An 18,518-nucleotide genomic window follows, 5' to 3' on the forward strand; every position below is an offset into this window, starting at 1 on the left:
CCCCCTCCCTGGTAGTGCACACAGCCCCCCCCCCTCCCAGGTAATGCCACACAGCCCCCCTCCCTGTAGGTAGCGACTTTGGGGCTCACTCTAGGAGTGGAATCCCCAGCCAGAGTATTGCCGACTCTCTGGCTGGGGATTCCGCTTCAGGAGGAGCCCCTAACGTCACTATCCATATATGGACAGTGATGTCGGGGGCTTCCCCAAAGATGGAGTCCCGGGCAGAGCTGCTTCTAGCGCTCTGCCTGGGACCCCTTCTCTCCTCCTGGCGTCACTGTCCATATATGGACAGTAATGTCAGGGGCAATCCCAGAGCCAAAGTCCCGGGCAGAGAGCTAATAGCACTCTGCCTGGGACACTGCACTGCTCTGCTTCATATGACAGTGGACAGTAATGTCAAGGGCTTCCCCAGAGACGGAGTCCCGGAGCAGAGCCGCTTCTAGTGCTCCGCATGGGCCTCCTTCTCCCCTCCTGGCATCCAAATATACACAGTGTCAGGGGAAACCCCTGAGTTGGAGTCCCGGGCAGAGCGCTAGTAAAGTCTCTGCTCCAGTACTCCGGCTCTGGGGAAGCCCCTGACATCACTGTCCATATACGCATAGTGACGTCAGGGGCAATCCCAGAGCCAAAGTCCCATGCAGAGCGCTACTAGCACTCTGCCTGGGACAATGCTCTGCTCCTGACATCACTGTCCATATATGGACTGTGATGTCAGGGGAAACCCCAGAGCTGGAGTCCCGGAGCAGAGCGCTAGTATAGGCTCTGAAGCAGAGAACAAAGATTGGATCTAGCGCTGATATGGATAAAAAGGAGACTTCTTCCAAGTTTTATTTGAGTGTTTAAAAACAAAATCGGCAGGATAATTTCCTGGTACAGAGGGAGGGTCAATGGAATGAATAGCCTACACGTTTCAGACGCTTGCTGCGTCCTTACTCATGGCTTATGCTCTTAAGCCATGAGTAAGGACGCAGCAAGCGTCTGAAACGCTTATTTGTATGAAACGCTTAATGATGTATTTGTATATGCAGCTGCTTGTTTAGTAGTTCTTTTTTATACAATGGCAGAGATTGCAGATATACATTGCCATCAGTATGCATTTATTTACTGCTGTATAGTTGAATACAATCTGTTGTGTGTCAATTGCTAGTTCGGGATGGGTAGAGGCTGTAGTGTTTTTTACTGAGTTTGCAGCACTTCAGAAAAATGTCCACCCCAATGATCACTACTTTATCTCACATATCTGCAGTTCTCAGAACCCACAAAAACATTTACACTATGTTCACACTTGCATTTTGGCTTTTGTACATAATGAAAATCAAGCCGCTGTGCCGGATCCGTCGTATGATGGACCCAATTGACTTACAATGAGTTTGGTCAGGATGTCCATCGTTTTGATGGGAAGAATAGTGCTGCATGGCAGCGCAATTTTTCCTGTTAAATCTGATGGAAATTTGGATGGAGGTTCAGAGCCTACAAAGCAAATGTGAACAGAGGCTTACATATATGAATTATATTAGTAGCTCTTTTACAAGATGAACATTTATGAAATCTGTCCTTGACTCCATCCATACCCTGTATAGCAGCACTTCTTCTTCCCTCTTCTTCTTCATGAGATTAATTTGCTCTTGTAGACTGCATTTCTGAGCCTGCAGTTGGCAGGCTTCTCCTTGGAGTGGCCTTATTTCCCCTCTTAGTTTTCGCAACTCTTCCTGCGCCTTTCTAGGGCTTGTGTCCCTCTTTCAGCACACTCCAAGCGTTGAAGAAGTTTGGGCTCATAATGGTCTTGGAGGGTACTGTGTTGTTCCTCAGTCAGGCTTTGCAGGTCTGCAGAGAGCCGTCTTCTTTCCTGCAGTTCACGTGAGATTCGCCTGCGTTGTGGAGCTCTAACTCGCTGCTCTTCCCCCTGTCTCTGTTGAGTAAAGGTATTCCGCAGTTGGGAAATCTCCTCTGTCAACCGAGCTGCAACAGTCTCTAGTTCCTTGTGTTCTGCTGTTTTCTGAGCTAATTCCTGCCCCCGATTTTCAAGCTGGTATTGGCAAGCTACACATTCTTTAGTCACTCGGAACAATCTGCGACGTATTCCTCGTATCTCTTCCTGCAAAGTGTCCCTCTCCAGTTCTGTCTGAGCCTTCTGTCCATATGCCTGCACTAGTTCCTCATGTGCCTGTTGTACAGCTTCCAATGAGGGCTCCTGAAGTATGGCCAGCTCTCGTATGAGCTCATTTCGTTCCCTTTCCAAGTCTTCCACAGCTGCGATACAATACTGGAACCTTAGCCCAATGTCCTCCAGGGACAAAAGTTCCGGAGTTACTGGTGAAGGGGGACTAGGCACAGCAAGTACCCTAAAGAGACAGGAACCACCTTATGTAAATAAAACTGACAAATTTGTGTTTTTAGGAATGGATATATATACACATATATAATATATTACGCTCATAAAATCCCCCTATCCCAAGTAGGAATCTCAACCAAAATGATCATAAGAAATACAAGCTAATGCACCCCCGCCAAATTGGTAGATATGGCATATATAAAAACAACTCCACCAAATACATGCCCCTTATATACCACAAACAAATGTATATGGTGTATAGTAGTATCTATAGCAGGCACTTGGGAGCACCGGATACATGCTTGTTTGTTTAATTTTTCCTTCTTTTTTTTTTTAAACTGAGGAAACATAAATTAAGTGGTAGAAGCCGTATCTTTGCCTCTTAAAGAAATACATATAGAAAAACCCAAAGAGGTTGTGTGAATTATACATAGGTACTGGTAGTGGAGGCGGGGGGAAATCTGAAGTGGAATCTCAAAAAGACACAGCTAAATCAGTCACATGAATCATCAGAAAATAGAGCATATTTCTGCAGTAATGCAGTGTCGTTTTCAACTTTCGTTTTTTTCTGCGGATGTAGTGTAAAACATTGATTGTAACAAACTTTATGTGCGCCAGCGGATTTGCATCAATTTTTACGACGTTTCTGCTGTGCAAACGCTGTGCAAAATGCAACAAAACTCAACTTGTGGAATTTAGGCTTCCCATTCTATGGCCCAAACACGCAGCATCTTCGCTTGTAATACACGGCATCGACATGCTACGGATTAGAACGCCGCGCCGCAGAACACTTTCCACGCGACTTTTCTGTATTTTCTTTCTGCAGCATGTGGCTGACATTTGCTGCTACTGTAAATGCTATGACATTTTCACACAGAATTCGGTTGCGCAAATTCTGCAGCGTATCCTGCCTGTGGGAACATAGCCTAAGTTTCCAAATATTGTGGGTATATAAACGCCACAATTGCAGTTATGCAGTGATGTTAAAATTGTTCAACTAGACTCAAAAATCAGCTTGGCCAGTACTGTTTTAGAGAGATTCCCATTGAATCCAAAAATAATTATTTTTTTCTTGGTCTAAATTCCCTCAAAAACTGAACTTATTCCGGTGTGACGTCCGCTAACCCCACTTGTGTCCCATGAATCCGTTTAGGACTCCTTAACCCTACAAAGTAAATATTTTGTAAGGAGAAGAACTTTACCAATGACCAGTGTAAAGACCCTTCCAAGCAACTCTTTTTCCTAGACCCCTTTGAGAGGGACATGCAGGTTGATGAGGAGGGAAGGGTATATGGGTTATCTGGTCTAATCCTCAGGTTTTGAGTCCTGCTAAGCTTTAATCATTTTTATTATTCATTTTTCTTACAGTTCAATTTCTGTATGGATACTCAGTTTGCTATATATTCATGTTATACAGAGGAGCCCATAATACTATACATAAGAAGTTATACAGAAAGATGTTGTCACATTTCTTCCCATTCCCATTATTAGAATTTCCTTCTGTGCTTCTTCTTTATGTAGAATCTCATCTTTGTCTGGGCCATTACGTGAACTGTTAGTGCAGCTGTTTATTGAAGACTGTCACACTCCCCAACCCCAGTGGTGCCATTTTATGCGCATCTTTCCATTCTGAGTGTGCATTTGTACAATCCCACCTTACATTGCTCCCCTATGTGGCACTTTTAATAACTTCCGTCTATCCTGCTTCAGTATCATATGTAATTCTACTTTCATTGCACCTGAACTTCTGAAAAAAAAAAAAAAGCCATTGTTTTCTACTCCTTAACCTGGTGCTGATACTACATCTAGGTGCTATTATATATAAAATCTTACCTCCCTTCTTGTGAGTTTTCTCCTTCCTCCTCCGGACTGGACATTTCATCTGCACAAACTGACTCCTCTGTTATAAATAAATGGTGCACAAGAGCCTGTGTGTAATGCCCCCCCCCCCTTCAGAGGCAGGGCGAGACTTGTAAGCTGTCACTTTATCTTCCACATGCTTCACACAAAACTTGGGCCCTTAACCCCTTCCCGCTCCTTGACGTACTATTACGTCATGGCAGCTGTATCGTTCGCGCTCCATGCCGTAATAGTACGTCTCGGGAGTAACGGCCGTTTCGGCCGTCCTCCCGACACATACAGGAGCTGTGACAGCTGCTGTCTCGTACAGCAGCTGTCACAGCTCCTACAGCGGGGACCGATCGCTGTGTCCCCGCTGATTAACCCCTTAAAAGCCGCGTTCTATAGAGATCGTGGCTTTTTAGGGGTTAAGCTGCCATCGCCGGCCTGCTACACGATAGCGGCCGGCGATGGTGACTATGGCAACCGGACACCAAACAATGGCGTCCGGCTATGCCATAGACGGAAGCCTAGTGGGTCCTGACAACATCAGGACCCACTATGCTTGCTGTCAGTGAGTAGCTGACAGTTCTAATACACTGCACTACGCATGTAGTGCAGTGTATTAGAATAGCGATCAGGGCCTCCTGCCCTCATGTCCCCTAATGGGACAAAGTAATAAAGTTAAAAAAAAGTTAAAAAAAGATTTGTAAAAATAAGAAAATAAAAGTTTTAAAAGTAATAAAAGTAAAAATCTCCCTTTTTCCCTAATCAGTCCTTTATTATTAATAAAAATATATAAACAAACAAATAAACTATACATAATTGGTATCGCCGCGTCCGTAACGGCCTGAACTACAAAATTATTTCATTATTTATCCCGCACGGTGAACGCCGTAAAATAAAATAATAATAAACCGAACCACAATCACAATTCTTTGGTCACTTCACCTCCCAAAAAATGGAATAAAAAGAGATCAAAAAGTCGCATGTACCGAAAAATGGTACTGATGGAAACTACAGTTCGTTACGCAAAAAATAAGTCCTCGCACGGCTTTATTGATTGAAAAATAAAAAAGTTCTGGCTCTTAGAATATGGTAACACAAAAAGTGAATGATTGTTTACAAAACGTATTTTATTGTGCAAACGCCATAAGACATTAAAAAAAACTATAAACATCTGGTATCGCCGTAATCGTATCGCCTCGCAGAATAAAGTGAATATGTCATTTATAGCGCACGGTGAACGCTGTAAAAAAAACGAAAAAAAAAACAATAGTACAATTGCTGTTTTTTAGTCACCACGCCACCTAAAAATAGAATAAAAACTGATCAAAAAGCTGCATGCACCCCAAGAAAACTACAATGGATTCCTCAAGGGGTCTAGTTTCCAAATTGGGGTCACTTTTGGGGGGTTCCCAATGTTTTGGCACCACAAGACCTCTTCAAACCGGACATGGTGCCTAATAAAAAAGAGGCTTCAAAATCCACTAGGTGTGCCTTTGCTTCGGAGGCCGGTGATTCAGTCCATTACCGCCCGAGGGCCACATGTGGGATATTTCTCAAAACTGCAGAATCTGGGCAATACGTATTAGGTTGCGTTTCTCTGATAAATCCTTTTGTGTTATAAAAAAAATGGTATAAAGAGGATTTTCTGACAAAAAAAAAATGTAAATTTCACCTCTACTTTGCTCTAAATTTTTGTGAAACACCTAAAGGGTTCATAAACTTTCTACATGCTGTTGTGAATACTTTGAGGGGTCTAGTTTCTAAAATGGGGTATTTGATAAGGGTTTCTAATATATGGGCCCCTCAAAGCAACTTCAGAACTGAACTGGAACCTAAAAAAATAAATAAATGAGGCAATACTTCGCTTCTTACATTATACTAATAATGAGCCGTGCCCACCCCGAGATGACCCCAGTTTTGACCGTTTGTATAAACGGAGACCCCTATTAGACCGTTCCAGTGCACGGTTTTCCCAAGCATACACCCCCGAGAAGTGTATTTCTATTGATGAGTCCCTGGTACATTTTAAAGGGAGGGTTCAATTCCGCCAGTATCTGCCGGGTAAGAGGGCAAGGTATGGCGTGAAGATGTATAAGCTGTGAGAGTGCATCCGGGTATACCTACAGGTTTAGGATATATGAAGGAAAGGCCACCCCCAAACCAGACTGCATCCTGGACTACAATAGGTACATGGGAGGGGTGGACTTGTAAGATCAAGCCCTGAAGCCCTACAGCGCTATGCGGTGTGGTATAAGAAGCTGGCCGGGCACATCATACAGATGGCATTGTACAATGCGTACGTGCTACGTCGATGTGCAGGCCAGACGGGAACTTTCCTGGAATTTCAAGAGGTGATTATCAAGAACCTAATCTTTAGGGACCAAGAAGGGGGGGCACCCAGTACTTCTGGAAGCGGGGCCACACGCATCGTACCAGGGCAACACTTTCCAGGAGAAGTTCCCCAAACTGGCAAGAAGGGAAAAAGTCAAAAGAGGTGCAAAGTCTGCTATAAGAGGGCGATAAGGGATGACACAATATATCAATGTGACACGTGTCCCGAATAACCAGAGCTCTGTATGAAAGTGTTTTAAAATTTATCATACATCCCTTGGTTTATAATTTACCCCAATTTTACTTACCCTGATGCACTCCGCACAGCTTATCCCCCCCTCGTCTTTCCCCTCTGTGCCCTGCTGTGTGTCCAGGCAGCTGATAACAGCCACATGTAGGGTATTGCCATACCCGGGAGAACCCACATTACAGTTTATGGGGTGTAGGTCTCCGGTCAAAATGCTCACTACACCTCTAGATGAATGCCTTAAGGGTGTAGTTTTTAAAACGGGGTCACTTCTTGCGGGTTTCAACTGTACTGGTACCTCAGGGGCTTCTGCATACATGACTTCGCACTAGAAAATCCCCAGTAGGCCAAATGGTGGTCCTTTCCTTCTGAGCCCTCCCATGGGCCCAAACGGTAGTTTATCACCACAAATGGGGTATTGCGGCACTCAGAACAAATTGCGCAACAGAATGGGGTATTTTGTTTCTTGTGAAAATAAGAAATTTTCAGCCAAAACTACATATTATTTGAAAAAAATAATTTTGTTTTCATTCCCAGCCCAATTCAAATAAGTTCTGTGAAAAAACTATGGGGTCAAAATGGTCACAACACCCATAAATAAATTCCTTGAGGGGTGTAGTTTTCAAAATGGGGTCATTTGTGGTGGGTTTCTATTGCTTTGATACCTCTGGGGCTCTGCAAATGCGACATGGCACCCGAAAACCAATCCAGCAAAATCTGTACTCCAAAGAACACACAGCGCTCCTTTCCTTCTGAGCCCTCCCATGGGCCCAAACGGCAGTTTATCACCACAAATGGGGTATTGCCGCACTCAGGACAAATTGGGCAACAAAATGGAGTATTTTATTTCTTGTGAAAATAAGAATTTTTGAGCTAAAATGACATATTATTGGAAAAAATATATTTTTTTTAAATTCCCAGCTCAATTCAAATAAGTTCTGTGAAGAAACTATGGAGTCTAAATGGTCACATTACCCATAAATGAATTCCTTGAGGGGTGTAGTTTCCAAAATGGGGTCACTTCTGGTGTGTTTCCATTGCTTTGATACCTCTGGGGCTCTGCAAATGCGACATGGCACCCGAAAACCAAACCAGCAAAATCTGTACTCCAAAGAACACACAGCGCTCCTTCCCTTCTGAGGCCTCCCATGGGCCCAAACGGCAGTTTATTGCCACAAATGGGGTATTGATGCACTCAGGAGAAATTGGGCAACAAAATGGAGTATTTTGTTCCCTCTGAAAATAAGAAATTTTGGTAAAAAATTACATCTTATTGGAAAAAATGTCATTTTTTTAATGTCACAGCCCAATTGAAATAGGTGCTGTGAAAAAACTGTGTGGTCAAAATGCTAACAACAACCATAAATGAAATCCTTGAGGGGTGTAGTTTCCAAAATGGGGTCACTTTTGGCGGGTTTCCATTGCTTTGATACCTCTGAGGCTCTGCAAATGCGACATGGCACCCGAAAACCAATCCAACAAATTCTGGACTCCAACAAACATATAGCGCTCCTTTCCTTCTGAGCCCTCCCATGGGCCCAAACGGCAGTTTATCACCACAAATGGGGTATTGCCACACTAAGGACAAATTGGGCAACAAAATGGGGTATTTTGTTCCCTGTGAAAATAAGAAATTTTGATCACAAATGGCATTTTATTTGAAAAAATGACATTTTTTTCATTTCAGAGCCCAATTCAAATACGTGCTGTGAAAAAACTGTGCGGTCAAAATGGTAACAACAACCCTAAATTAATTCCTTGAGGGGTGTAGTTTCCAAAATGGGGTCACTATTGGGGGATTCCTACTGTTTTGACACCTCAACACCTCTTCAAACCTGGCATGCTGCCTAAAATATATTCTAATAAAAAAGAGGACTCAAAATGCACTAGGTGCTTCTTTGCTTCTAGGGCTTGTGTTTTAGTCCACGAGCGCAGTAGGGCCACATGTGGGACATTTCTAAAAACTTCAGAATCTGGACAATACATATTTAGTAGTGTTTCTCTGGTAAAACCTTCTGTGTTACAGAAAAAAAAATGAATATAATTGAAATTCAGCAAGAAAAATGAAATTTGCAAATTTCACCTCCACTTTGCTTTAATTCCTGTGAAATGCCTGCAGGGTTAAAAAACTTTCTAACTGCTGTTTTGAATACTTTGAGGGGTCTAGTTTTTAAAATGGGGTGTTTTATCAGGGTTTCTAATACATAGGCCCCACAAAGCCACTTCAGAACTCAAGAGGTACCTTAAAAAAAAGGCTTTTGAAATTTTCTTAAAAATATGAGAAATTGCTGTTTATGTTCTAAGCCTTGTAACGTCCAAGAAAAATAAAAGAATGTTCAAAAAAACATGCTAATCTAAAGTAGACATATGGGAAATGTGAACTAGTAACTATTTTGGGTGGTATAACCGTCTGTTTTACAAGCAGATGCATTTAAATTCTGAAAAATGCAATTTTTTCAAAATTTTCTCTAAATTTTGCAATTTTTCACCAATAAACACAGAATATATCGACCAAATTTTACCACGAACATGAATCCCAATGTGTCACGAGAAAACAATCTCAGAATCGCTTGGGTAGGTTTAAGCATCCCGACGTTATTACCACATAAAGTGAAATATGTCAGATTTGAAAAATGGGCTCTGAGCCTTAAGGCCAAATCTAGGCTGCGTCCTTAAGGGGTTAAGTCTAGCTGGGCACGCCTGAGATGACACTGCAGCTCTTTTCCTGGCAGAGCTATAGTTTACCAGGGGTTAATTTGTACTGTGCCAAAAATTTGAGGATTGGCTAATCCAATAGAAATCTGTCAGCGGCACCCAGTGTGCTTGGTCAGGCCCAGTGAGATGCCTGTTCTAGATGCAAGCACCAGCTGCAGCACCATTTCACATGAGCAGATTTTTTGGTGTAACAGGAAGAAAAATCCAAGCTATTTTAAGGATAAATGATATATGTGCAATGTCAGATGGGGCTTAACATAGAATCATTTATTCTAATCCTTGGTATTAGTAGTAATAATGGTAGGAATAACTGCTATATCACCCAAACACTGTAAAAATCTTTAATCTGCCATCTGATAATACAGAAAGTCTGATAGACTGGTACAACCTGATCTGTAATATCACAAAACCAATACATTTAGAGACACCCCTGTGATTAAACAAATGTCATGGTAGAACATTGTGGTTTAAAGATTTATAATCTTAGAGGTAAATTTTATATACTATGTTATGACAGTCCAATAATCCAGAATATTCGATAATCTGACAGTTCCCAAGGGGAAAAATATTTAAGGCTTCAACAAAAATGAAGTATAAATAATAAATATATTAACAATCTAAGGTAGGGATGTACAACCTTTTCTGGCCCCCACATTGTACGATTATAACACTCCCAAGAATCACAATAAAATTTAAAGGGGTATTTCCATATGAGGCATTTATGGCATGTGTGGGGGTTCCACATCTGGGATACCCACATATATAGTGAGAATGGGAATTCCCCTTTACTCCAGGAAAGACAGGGTGGCCGCACATGTAAGCAGTTATCTCCTTTGCAATTTATGAGAGTTATGGAAATACCTGAGCATGTCATAATGCCCATAAACTACAAAGGAGAGAGCCGCACACATGCACACCCACCTCTCCACCTTGCCTTCTCTCTGGAGTGCCGGACGTGTCCGACATTACTGGCATATCTTGTGGATATGCCATAAATGTCTCTGGTGGAAATACCCCTTTAAGGAAGCAATATTGGTAAAGTCGATGTAATGGTTTGCACAAGTCATAACACAGTAAGGCCCCGTTCACACAGAGTTTTTTTGCAGGCAGAAGAAGTCTGCCTCAGAATTCCATCAGGAAATTTGAGGCAGATTTTGAACTGCCTGCACGTATTTTTCTGCGTTTTTTCAGTGAGTTTTGCGCCTGCGGCCATTAAAGCTAATGCAAGGACTGTGGGGAAAAAACAGTGAAAAACACTCAGAAACTAGCGCTGTAGGCTTTTTCTGGTCAGAGGCAAGAAAGGAAATTTTGCTTTTTTTTCCACGAGTGGCCAAAAGCCGCCCGGGAAAAAAACCACCTCTGTTGCCCATTGAAATCAATGGAGGGTGATTTTAACCGTTTTTTTGGTGCTGATTCCTACGCAATTTCTGTGTGTGAACTGACCCTGGCAGTTTTATCTGCTTAAAATAGAACTTATGCAGCCTCTGTTCCTACCATAACAGTGCCAGACACATAGTGGGAAATTTATGAAGCCCACTACACCACCATAGCAAAGTCGCAGAAAACTAGCGTAAATTACTGTGCAAATCTGCACCACTTCGTCGCTGGCGTAGATGTGATTTTACGGCACGTGGACTCCAGAGATGCGACTAATTTATTAAGACGCATGAGTGCTTTTCTTGTGATGAAGGTGGTGTACCTGCATTGTTCTGCTGGAGCAGGCCTAGTCAGAAGAGACCTGGTCTGCATCGCTGGAGGAGAGAACGGGGCGGAACAGGGACAGGTGAGTGCTTGTTAGAGCGGGTGGTATGTACAGGGGACATTGTGTGGCACTATGTACAGTGGGCATTGTGTGGCACTATGTAAAGGGGGCATTGTGTGGCACTATGTAAAGGGGGCATTGTGTGGCAATATGTACAGGGGGTATTGTGTGGCACTATGTATTTGGGCCAGTGTGTGGCACTCTGTACTTGGGCCAGTGTGTGGCACTATATTTACAAGGGGCAGTGTGTGGCACTCTATTTACAGGTGGGCAGTGTTTGACACTATCTACCTTGGTTTTTACACTACGAGTAGTTGTCAGCACAGATCCACTAGCCTAGCCGTTTTTATATTAGACTTTCTAATATAAAGGACTAGGCTGGTGGATAGATGCAGAACAGTACTCCTATTGTAAAAACCATAGGATAGCAGGAGCGTCGCGAAAATAACGGTTTAAAAAGTATGCATTTGGAAACCCCATTTAAAAATCCTGTGTTTTCCCATGGATGCGGTTGTCAAAAGACATCGGTGTCTAATGTCTTGATAGGTGGGGGCTGCACAGAATGGCATTGCGGGCCTATTGTGTCTCCTGGGCTGCAGGTTGTGCACCCCTGAGCTAAGATATGTCAAGCAATATGTCACGCTGAATCTGAATTTTTTTTGATGTTGTAGAACTGGAAATAATTGTTAGCCCCACATTTTGTGATATAACTCTTACCCATTGGTTGCCACCAATTTTATACATGTAGCCACTAGTAGGTCCATAATTAGGAGGTTCTACAGTGTATTCTAATACAGGATTCGCCAACCTGCGGCTCTACAGCTGTTGCAAAACTACATTTCCTAGCTGGAGCCTAGCTATAGGGGATGCAGAGGTAGCAGTAGCACCCAGGCATTGGTGCTTGAGTGGTCCCAAGGGCCCCTTTGCCACATAGGTAGACTTCACCATTATAAATTGCACATGGTAGGTGGGGGACACTGTTACAGATTTACTATTGGGGCCCAGGTATGCCTCTGACTCCCAGCATGGCTTAAGGGGACTTTATTGACCTTTCTATGGCATTGAGAGAACATATCTGTGATGTCAGAGCAAAACTATAAAATTGACTTTTATCGGGGACAAACTACTGTATAAAAAACTGCATGTACAATCACTTTTTATTTATTGTTTACAGTTATACAATTTTTAAAAGAAGTTCTTCTAGGAATGTGTCCTTGAACTTCTTTAAAAAAAAAAAAAAAAGCATCGCAATATCTATTTTTTTGCCTTACTTTGTTTGAAAGTGATCCATGCAAAATGTAAAACTAGCTTCTCCCTCAAGAATTTGGTGTTGCCAAAAATCACAAATGCATTAAGAAAATGTTTCTTTGTAAGCACATTTAACAGGGTTAATAAAACAAAATAAAATATTGATCTGTTAGTAGAGACTCATGAAAGAATTGTATTTTCTTAATCTAACAACTATACGTATGTATGTGCTCACTATAATTATTGTGTGCTATCCTTTCTCTGCAGTTTTGGAGTGCATGCTAATGTCAGCTGTTTCTTTATCCTTCTCCAAAGGTCATATTCCATAATCCTCATTTATTTGAGTGCATGCCAGATTCTGTAATCTAACCCTAAACAAAAACCCAAAAGCAACGGCTCCCATATTTTTAGCCTAAGACAGAACTTGTCTTATATTATACATATTTTGATTTTATTTGGTGGTATCTAAAAGAGTTATGTTTTAGTTTTGTTTGAGCATGTTGGCTGTATGTTACAGTTGAAACTTCACTGCAAAGAGCGTGATTCCGCTTGTTTAACCCCTTTAGATGCTGTGGTTAATAGTGACCTCAGCATCTAAGCCACCAGATAGAGGGGGCAGCCTTCTCTGATGTCCCATTGGCTCCCCGCGACACGATAGCTGGATGCTGAAAGTTGTCATAGTAGCCTGGGGGTCTAATGTGGGCCCTCAGTTCTGCCATATTCACAAGAGCCTGTAAAAATCACGATATTCTGCAATACATGAAATCAATACCCCACAAATAAATTATTTTCAGTTTCCCAGTACATTATATGGTACAATAAATTGTGCCCTGAAAAAACACAACTCGTCCCACAAAAAACAAGTCCTCATACGGCTATATTGACGGAAAGATAAAAAAGTTGGCTGCGAAGGGAAGGGATTAAATGCAATACTAAACTCCCCCTAGTAGTAGCTGAGGGCAACCAGAATTATATCCTTTAACTGTATCTGTATGTCTCTACATCAGTGATCCCCAACCACCGGGCCGCAGACCAATACCGGGCCGCAGATCATTTGGTACCGGGCCGCGGTATCTGGTATCCGCCCCGTTGGCCTGTGACTGGCTGCAGCGGCGGTCACATGGGATGAAACATCATCCCAGGAGGCCGGCCCTCTAACGTCATCCAGGCCAGCCTCCTGGGATGATGTTCCATCCCATGTAACCGCCACTGGTCCCAGTTCCAATTTGCATCCTTACTATGCAGGTACAGTTTAATTGCATGCTAGAGCAAGAGTGACGGCTCCTTGCCCCAGCATTCACTCTGCCGTGAGCGGGTCGGCGCAGGCAGGCGCGATGTTGTCACTCATAGCACAGAACAAAGAAGGATCCTCCACCCGTCGTGGGAACGGGGATAGGTAAGTAATTATGTTATTATTTCTTATTAGGCACATATGGGGGCATTATACTGGGTATGGGAAGGGGGGCTGATATTGTGGCAGCATGGTGGCAGCATTTTACTGTATGGGGCAGCTAAGGGGGGCCTTATACTGTATAGGGTGCCTTATACTGTATAGGGGGCCTTATACTGTATGGGGGGCCTTATACTGTATGGGGGGCCTTATACTGTATGGGGGGCATTATAGTGTGGGGGCAGCTATGGGGAGCATTATACTATGGGGGCAGCTATGGGGGGCATTATAATGTGAGGGGGCAGCTATGGGGAGCATTGTACTCTGTGGGGGAAGCTATGGGGAGCATAATACTGTGTTGGGGCAGCAATGGAATGCATTATACCATGGGGCATTATACTGTGAGGGGGGCAGCTATGGGGAGCATTATACTATGGGGGCATTATACTGTGTGGGGGGAAGCTATGGGGGGCATTATACCGTAGAGTCAGCTATGGGGGCATTATACTGTGGGGCAGGGCCGCCATCATGGCATTACTAGTGGTACTCCCGTTAGGGGCCCGGCCACATGGCTGAAGAAAAGGGGCCCGTCGGGCTGTTGTCGTCTACCCTGGACTGTCGCCCCCCCCTCACAATGCTCGCGTGCCCCCTGCAGACCTGTTGTAACTTCACGAACTGGACACCAACTTTAGCATTCCAGAGGAATAACAGAAGAGGAAGATGCAGAATGAGAAGCAGAAGCTCGGTGTGGAGATCCCGCCCCCCAGCCAGCTCCTTCTCTACACAGCCGCCTGTACCTGTAGGCTGGTGAGTGTCCCCCCCCCTCTCCATCCTGCTTCCCATCCCTCCTGACCCCACTTGTAGAATATATAAAGTATGTTAAAATGTTTTTTGTTTTTTTTCAGTTTACCAATCACGGCAAAAATGGCGCAGTTTTTCCGCGATTATATAAAAATCGCGGCAAAACCGCATGATCTTTGCTGCGATTATGAAAATTGCATAAAAAAAGGATACAAAACATGAAAAAATAGTGCTGTTTGGCTATATTCTCACAGTGCGGTCAAATTACATGTCGCGACTTTGCAAAAATTGTGGCAAAAAAAATGGGATTTGGCAGCACTGTGTAATTATGACTAAGGACTTAGGCCTCATTCACACGAGCGTATCAGTTTCATGCGCGTGAAAAACGCTGGTGAATCTGGTCCATGTGTGTTGCATTATGCATCAGTGTGCTTTGTGAGGGGCATGCATTATTCACGCACTCGCAAAGCACATAATTTTTTTTTTAATTATTTCAATTGAATTGATGTGCAAATCATGCACAGCACACGCATGTGCATCTGTGTGCGGTGCGCGGTTTTCACGCACTCATTGACATCAATGGGCGGATAGGTGCATGATAACGCACCAATATACAACATGCAGTGAGTTTCATGCAACGGACTCTCGCTACAAGAAAAATCACGCATGTGTGAATGGCCCCATGAAATCAATGGGTCAGTGTGCTGTGCGTTGTTTCAATGCACAGCACACGGACATGACTCACGCTCGTGTGGATGAGCCTAATTCAGACTGCCGTGTTCGGTCCGTGATACACGGAGCGTGTATTGGCTGTATTTCCCAGGCCAACCACAATTCAGGGAGCCGGACATAGTTATCAATGCTGCTTGAAGCCCCTGCCTCTCCGCGGGAATACTGCTCCATACTGTAATTGTAATGACGGGGTAGGGAGACAGACAGGTATGCCATAATTTACCCACCACTCAGTCCCTGCCTACTTGCACGACCCGTCCTAGGCGACGGCGTACAACTGGGCGACGGTCCCTACGCTCAGTATGTGCACGACAGACAAACAGACAAGGGTACACAGAAGCTAAGGGAAATGGGGCAGTTGCCCACGGCAACACTGTGAGCAACAAGATTAGTGAACGAGTCGAGTCAAACCAGGAGTGTACGAGGTACCAAATGCAGAGCAGGAACGTAGTCAGTAAAGCCAGGGTCAATATGAAGCAGAGGTCAATAGTAATAGCTGGAACAGCAGAGCCAGGAAACAAGAGAGAATCACAGGCAAAGACCAGAAGCAAATTAAGGCCAGAGTGTGATAGGTTCTCCCACTCCTCAGCCTACCAGCCTGAGTGGTAGCAGATCGAGTCACTCTATCAGACCTAGGAGCAGATGCAGACTGAATAACCACGGGCGTCGACACAGAAGCTGTGTCTGGCAGATCCTTTACAGTACCCCCCCTTTTATGAGGGGCCACTGGACCCTTCCTAGGTGGACCTGGCTTATTGAGGAACCGAAGATGGAACCTACTGAGCAATACCCCAGTGTGAACATCCCGGGCGGGTACCCAAGTCCTCTCCTCAGGCCCGTATCCTCTCCAATGGACCAGGTACTGGAGGGAGCCTTGGACCATCCTGCTGTCCACAATCTTGGCCACCTCAAATTCTACCCCTTCAGGGGTGAGAACAGGGACCGGAGGTTTCCTCGAGGTAACCAAGGACGGGGAGAAGCGTTTCAGGAGGGAGGCATGAAACACGTCGTGTATTTGAAAAGACGGGGGTAACTCCAGCCGGAAGGAGACAGGGTTAAGGACCTCAATGACCAAAGTTTTTGGACGGAACCTTAAGGCGCAAATTTTTTGAAGACAGCCACACCAGATCCCGAACACAAACAAGGGGTTAGCAGAACGTCTTCTATCTGCCTGAGTCTTTTGTATTCTCTGGGACGCCTCTAGGTTCTTCTGAACCTGGGCCCAGACTGTGCACAGTAACCGATAAACGACATCTACCTCAGGATAGTTGGAACCACCAGGTGAAACGGAGGAGAACGGTGGATTAAACCCAAAATTACAGAAAAAGGGGGAGACCCCTGACGAGTTACTGACCCGGTTATTAAGGGAAAATTCGGTGAGGGGATTGAAGGAGACCCAATCATATTGTCAGTCAGAGATAAAACACCTTAAATATCGTTCTAGAGACTGATTAGTCCTCTCAGTTTAGCCATTAGTTTCATGATGGAAGGCCGAGGAGAAGGACAGGTCAATCTCCAACTTTTTACAGAAAGCTCTCCAAAACAATGAAACAAATTGAACCCCTCTGTCAGAAACAATATTGACAGGAACCCCATGGAGACGCAGGATGTGTTTGACAAACAAGGTAGCTAACGTCTTGGCATTGGGTAGTTTCTTGAGGGGCACAAAGTGGCACATCTTACTAAAGCGGTCTACTACAACCCACACCACCGACTTGCCTTGAGATGGAGGCAGATCGGTGATAAAATCCATAGAGATATGGGTCCAAGGTCTCTGGGGAATGGGCAAAGAACATAGTAAGCCCGCTGGTTGGGACCTAGGAGTCTTGGACCTAGCACAAATTTCACAAGCGGCGACATAGGCCCTAACGTCTTTAGGCAACACAGGCCACCAATAGTTTCTAGCAATGAGGTGCTTGGTACCCAGGATGCCTGGATGGCCAGATAGTGCAGAGTCATGATTTTCCCTGAGTACCCTTAGCCGGAATTGCAGGGGAACAAACAGCTTGTTCTCAGGAAGGTTCCCGGGAGCTGAACCTTGATCAGCCGCACTTTCGGAGACTAAGTCAGAATCAACAGAGGATGTTATTATACCTGGGGGCAAAACACAAGCAGGATCTTCCTCCGAAGGAGGGCTGGCCATGAAGCTACCCGACAGTGCATCAGCTTTAATACTTTTAGACCCAGCCCTATAGGTGACCACAAAGTTGAATCCAGTAAAAAACAACGCCCATCGAGCTTGTCTCGGGTTTAGCCTCCGGGCAGATTCTAGGAAGACCAGATTCTTGTGGTCGGTAAGGACTGTTACATGGTGCCTAGCCCCCTCCAAGAAGTGGCTCCACTCTTCAAATGCCCATTTAATGGCTAAAAGTTTGCGGTTGCCCACGTCATAGATACTCTCAGTGGGCGAGAACTTCCTGGAGAAGTAGGCACAGGGACGGAGATGGGTGAGGGACCTGGTACCCTGGGACAAGACAGCACCCACTCCCACCTTGGAGGCGTCAACCTCCACGATGAATGGCTCCATTTGGTTAGGCTGAATCAGCACTGGGGCGGAGATAAAGCACTTCTTAGGGATCTCAAAAGCCTGGACCGCCTCCGGAGGCAAGTGGAGGAGATCAGCACCTTTGCGAGTAAGATCCGTAGGAGGCTCAGCGGTGACCTAGAAGTTAGCAATAAATCTCCAGTAATAATTAGCAAATCCCAGGAAACACTGTAACGCCTTCAGGGAGGCAGGTTGGACCTATTCAGCCACAGCCTGAACCTTGGCAGGGTCCATGCGGAATTCATTAGGAGTGAGGATTTGACCCAAAAATGGTATCTCCTGCACCCCAAACACACATTTTTCGGATTTAGCAAAGAGTTTGTGTTCCCGAAGGGCCTGGAGCATCTTCCTGACATGGTAAGACCATCCAACAACTTAGGAGAAGGATCTCTAGGCATATTAGTGCCATTAATACAAAAGAAGATATACCCCTCTCCAGACACGTTAGATCCTTCCACCATGGGAATGCCAATACCCTTCAGTTCTGGGGCATCACTCGAGTCAAGCTGGGCCCTAGGGCCGGCAATCTGGACAGGAAGTTGCTGCAATCGTTGGATACATAGGCTT

At 44.4% G+C, this 18,518-nt stretch overlaps 1 pseudogene; it reads right to left on the reverse strand.

The window, feature by feature from the left end:
• Positions 1-883: 883 nt before the first annotated feature.
• On the reverse strand, positions 884-4,209 carry LOC142731534 (syncoilin pseudogene; annotated as a pseudogene).
• Between the last annotated feature and the right edge of the window lie 14,309 nt (positions 4,210-18,518).

Source organism: Rhinoderma darwinii, unplaced genomic scaffold (assembly GCF_050947455.1).
Source record: "Rhinoderma darwinii isolate aRhiDar2 unplaced genomic scaffold, aRhiDar2.hap1 Scaffold_82, whole genome shotgun sequence".
In the NCBI taxonomy this organism is placed as follows: Eukaryota; Metazoa; Chordata; class Amphibia; order Anura; family Rhinodermatidae; genus Rhinoderma; species Rhinoderma darwinii.